Genomic DNA, 5,943 nt, shown 5'->3' with positions numbered 1-5,943 from the left:
AAAATTAAAGAATGACTTGTAAAAGTGGCAAAAATCCACCATGCCCATTCTAGTGTTTGACATTTAGAAAACCCTGCTTAAATGTCTAGTTACCACACATGCGAATGAAAAGCTTAATTTTACTTTATAAACTACTTAGTGAATTTTGGGACCAGCACTCCTTCCTATGGGTAAGGTTAAGGGGGAGGAATAATAACCACACTTTTAGAATAACTGTGTCTTAAATAACTCATTTGACAGCTGAACAAAGGGCAGGTCAAAGACAAGTGATCTGACTGGGATACCAAAGGAGCCCACATCTGGAACTCCGGTCCAGAGCCCTGCCTTCTCGTTTAGGATGTGATAAAGGAGCTCTGGTTTCTCTAATTGATGTACAGAGGTGAGATACCATGGTAAAGGTAACATCAAGATAACTTGTCTTTTAGTTAAAATAGATTTGAATGACATCAAAACACAAGGACTTGATTCAAGGGCTTGATTCAATTTCTCCTTGAAGACGGGCTCCTCTTATTTCAGGTGGGGGAGATGAGGACAGAGTCCCTCAGAGGAAGCCACCCACTGGGTATATGAAAAGGATGGCTTACTGTGGAGAGATTCTGAAATCTTCAGTTATTTTGTACATTGCTCTCTTTTTTCACACCTGCATCCAGGCTACACAGTGAGTTCGCCTGAAAGGATGACCAGACTCCAGCTGACCCTCAGTTCCTACTGGTACATGTCATCCATTCACTTGCCTTCTCCTCAGTGGGCATTCTTAGAACTCCCAGACTTCCAGTACCTTCCCCGTCTCAGCCCTTCACAAGGAACATGGAAACTATTAGAAGAGAATGGTCCCATTTTCCTAGGGCCAAATTTAGCAAGCTATCTGCATGTATACCCATTCACTCCAGAACCTATGCACCACTAGATTACAGACTTTTGCTTTGTTTTGGTCACTGCTTTCACCTCAGGACCTAAAATAGCGCCTTGTAAATAACAGGTATTAAATACTTGGATAAAGAAGTAATTTTTGAATCAATGAGTAAGAACACTGTCCTGCCTTGCTGCCCACAGGGATTCTACTCCTGCAATAACCCTCCCCGCACCCCCCTCTGTCCTCTTCCGATGGAATTTTCCAATCAGCACAAAATCAGTCTCTTTTTTCCTTCGAAGTCAGAATCCTCCCTGGCTAACCTGCACCTCGACACCCCATTTCCTCTCCCCCTCTCATGAAAATTTGAGTTGTCATTAGTCCCTGGCTCTGCTTTGATCCCCTTCTGCCCTCAATCCACTCCAACCAACACTTCATTGTTGTTAAACTTAACAACAATCTCCCCATCAAACAGTTCATTCAGTCTTCATCTTCTGTGACCCACACTTGAGAGATCACTCCATCCTTGAAACACTCTCTTCACTTTTTGTTTCCATGCAGCTTTATCTTACTGAGATCTTGGTCTCTTTTGCTGGCTTCTCCCCCTTTCAAATGTTGGGGTACCACAAGGCCCTCGCCTCCCTCTTCTGCTTGCTTGGTTGCTGCTCACTATGTGGGTCCCTGAGCCAGAAGCGTCAGCATCACCGAGGAGCCTGTTAGAAATGATGGATCTCGGGACCCACGAAAGACCTATTGAATCAGAATCTGCATTTTCAGAAAATTAGGTGACTCACATGCATACTAAAATTTGAGCAGATCTAGTTACATGAATGATTTCAATCACATGACTTTTTTTTTTTTTTTTTTGCCTTTTAGGGCTACACCTGTGGCACATGGAAGTTCCCAGGCTAGGGGTTGAATGGGAGCTACAGCAGCCACCCTACAACATAGCCCACAGCAATGCAGGATCCAAGCCACGTCTGAGTCCTACACCACAGCTCATGGAAACACCAGATCCCCAACTCACTTAGCAAGGCTAGGTGTTGAACCTGCATCCTCATGGATACCAGTCAGATTCTATGCCACTGCACCACAGCAGGAACTCCTTGCATCACTTTAAACTCCCTTCATAGGCTAACTCCCAAATGTTTATCTCCTGTCCCTTCTCCTAACTTGTTTAACTTCATGCTGGATCCCAGTAGAAATTTATCAGGAACCTCAAACCTAAGTGCAAAACAGAAACCTTTTTTTTCTCAAGCCAAAACCCCAAGTCATCTTTGTCATTCCTTTGCTTTCTAATCTCTGGGCCAAAGTCCCCCTGATGGCTATACCTTTAAACATAGGCAAAGTCCTATCATCTGCCACCACTTCCACCGCTACCCCCCCTTGTCTAAGCCAGCAATTTAGTGTACCTCTACCTCCCGATCTTCACAGCAAGGCCCCCTGGAATAAATTTGCACATAGCATCAAGAGATCTTTAAATATAAACCCTTCCCAAATTTTCCACTATGGCTTCCAAAAGCCAACATTCCCTAGCCCCTCCCACACTGCATCAAATGCTCTCTAGTCAAATTGAAGTCTGTTCTATTCTCCTTGCCTCCAGATTTTGCCTGCCTCACTTCCTTAGAGAGACCTTCTTTAACCTCAGAAGTAAAAGGCTCACCCATCTTTCTACTCATTTTCCATCTCCTTACTCTGCCCTCCTTTCCTTTCAGCTTTTAACACAATTACCAGGCATTATATATATGATGACTCTTCCCCCTAGAATGTCTGGTCCATGAGCGGGGAGTTTTTTCTTTTTAAACTATCACTACTTAGAACAGTGCCTAGCACACAAGATGCACCCAAGTACTGAGTCTTCAGGTGTCACTGGTGGAACTGAAGGGGACAGGGGACAAACTCTCATGTAACATATCCACACTTATTTATGCTTCAGGGTCACACAAACCTGGATGCAGAAAATCCACTAGCAGTTTTTGGTAGCTTCAAATTTTCATGATATGGCAGTAGTTCTACAACTTTTCTGTTCATTTGAAAAACCTGCAGATCTTTTAAAAATTCTTAGATTTAAACTACATTCCAAAAGAATTACTTCACAATTGCTGTGGCTGGGACACAGGTACCTGTATTTTCTGAAGCTCTTGAGGTAACTCCAATGTGAGGCTAGATGGGAAAACAGTGGTAAATAGTATGAGTTGGAGCATCTATTGCAATAGTATATGAAATCTATGATGCTTAAAGAAATCCTGGTCACAATGTTATACAAACTTAAGACTTCTATTTCCTGTTTGGTACAGAAAAAAAGGTATTCATAAAAATAAAACTGTTTCAAATATTAGGTCTTAAAGAGAACACATCTTCCAGGACTTCCCACTGTTTTCCTGTCAGGCCTATTCCAAACTTGGAAACTTGTATTTTCAGGTTCTATTCTTCCCTATATACTGAGGCAAATTTATGTATGAAAGTGTTGACCTCTATGTAAGTCACATCTGGAAGCTTGGGTGCAGGGGGCTTTGCACATATTGACTTTTTTTTGTCTTTTTGTCTTTTTTTGTTGTTGTTGTTGCTATTTCTTGGGCCGCTCCCGCGGCATATGGAGGTTCCCAGGCTAGGGGTTGAATCGGAGCTGTAGCCACCGGCCTACGCCAGAGCCACAGCAATGTGGGATCCGAGCCGCGTCTGCAACCTACACCACAGCTCACGGCAACGCCGGATCGTTAACCCACTGAGCAAGGGCAGGGACCAAACCCGCAACCTCATGGTTCCTAGTCGGATTCGTTAACCACTGCGCCACGACGGGAACTCCCATATTGACATTTTTAATCGTGTCAGGTCAACAGCTCTATCCTGGTAACAAGGATATGATCACTAAGACAAAATGCTATATTCTCAAGAGAAAAGGATTTCTTCACAACTCAATATTTCTTGCTCAAGGAGCAATATAATCAACTCCAGTCATTAATCAAAATTCCCTTAGGACAGAAGCTAATCAAATATGGATTTATCTGCCTCTAAGCTCACTGTTAAACTGTGTTCATACCTCAGAACGAAGGACCAAATTAATGAAAAACAGTCACCTACTTATTAAAATCCACACTACAGGAGTTCCTATTGTGGCTCATGGGGTTAAGGACCTGATGTTGTCTCCTCGAGGATGGGCGTTCCATCCCTGGCCTAAGGATCTGGCATTGCCTTAAGAGGCAGTGTAGGTTGCAGATATGGCTCAGATCTGGTGGTGTTGTGGCTGTGGTGCAGGCCCATAGCTGTAGCTCTAATTCAACCCCTGGCCCAGGAACTTCCATATGCCACAGCTGCGGCTAGGAAAATGAAAAAATAATAGTAAGAAATAAAAATAAAATCTTCAGAGTTCTTGTTGTGGCTCCACAGAAACAAATCTGATTGGTATTCAAGGATGCGGGTTCGATCTCTGGCCTCACTCAGTGGGTCAAGGATCCAGTGTAGCTGTGAGCTATGGTGCAGGTCTCAGATGCAACTCGGATCCTGTGCTGCTGTGGCTGTGGCATAGGCCAGTGGCTATGGCTCCAATTCAACCCCTAGCCTGGGAACTTCCATTTGTCATGGGTGTGAACCTAAAAAGACAAGATAACAACAACAACAAAAAAATAATATCCTCACTACAGTGCAAATACTTTAGATTTCAACAGAACTTTGGAGAATAAGCTAACCATATAGTTCAGATGAATAGCCTGACACCAGATTTGGTGAAATGAAAAGCCTAAGAGTCACACTGGAGAGGAGGAAAAAAAATTTTTTTTTTCTTTTTTCCAAACAAGCAGACAGGATTTTTTCACGTTAATCAAAAAGAATCAAGATCATTAGATTAGGAAGAAATGAAGAATAAAAAGTATATTACACATAGATTTTAAGGACTAGTCAATCCACACTGCCCCCCAAACCCCTGAAAAACCAAAATATTCTCCAAATATATGGACATATATCCTTCAAGATGCTTACCCTTAAAATAGCAGAATCTTGGAAAATTCAATTTACAAATACATTATTAATTGCATTGTTATAATGAAATTAGTTCATCAAACGTGAAGACACCAAACAGCACCAATCCCAGAAAGTAAATACACTCTTAAAATAATATATAACCACTGATTGGGACAGAAATAAACTACAGCCACTAGCAAAACTACTTAAACTACTGTTTGACATAAAGGCAGTATTTAATGACTAGTATATGCCCTTTTCCTGCTGGTAGGCCTGTGGCCAGGTATCCTAGCAGCAAGTCAACATGAAAAATATTAAATAAGATGCATTTTTAAAATTACTCAACCTTGAACCATGATACTGCATAATCCAAATTTTGCCAATATGAGCCAATGACAGCATTTTTGGTATCCTAACTGTTCCTACCTGTCCCAATGAAAACAACTCTCTTATTAAGCACTAGATTAGGAATTCCCACTGTGGCACAGCAGGTTAAAAACTGGTGTTGTCTCAAACCCCAGCCCAGGGGGTTAAGGATCCAGAGTTGCCGCAGTTGTAGCACAGGCTGCGGTTCTGGATCTGATTCAATCCCTGGCCAAGGAACTTCCATATGCTCCGGGTGTGGCCAAAAAAAAAAAGCACTAGATCAAATGGAGCTATGAAGCAGCAGGAAGGTACTTATAAGTGGGCTACTGACAGTATATCAAAATGCTACTAAGGAAAATACAGCAGCAAATACTCTAATAAGAGCACGTTATTCCACATGGAATTCCAAATAATTCTTATCTCTAGTTCCTTAAATTCTTGGAAGACCAGAGATGAACAAGTGTATACATCAATGGGGCCAGGGAGAAAGAAGCACTGAATGGGATAGTGTTCATATTTCAAATTACCTGTGATAATTTGAATGCTTACAGAGAACTCCAACTATATCTAAATTTGTTTAAGCACACAGAACTAGCAAAACTTCGGTGTTTCCCCCCAAATTAGCACTGCAGTTTTAGTGAATTGAAATAGGCATGGTTTGGGAAGTTTTTATCATGTTCACGGCCACCCTTCCCTGTTCCCTGCTCCTTTCATCAGGTGATCTGGTTGAAAATATTTGGTAATTCAGTGCAGAAAATTAAGGTCACAGA

Source organism: Phacochoerus africanus, chromosome 3, assembly GCF_016906955.1.
Source record: "Phacochoerus africanus isolate WHEZ1 chromosome 3, ROS_Pafr_v1, whole genome shotgun sequence".
NCBI classification, from domain to species: Eukaryota; Metazoa; Chordata; class Mammalia; order Artiodactyla; family Suidae; genus Phacochoerus; species Phacochoerus africanus.
Note: the sequence above shows the minus strand (reverse complement) of the source record.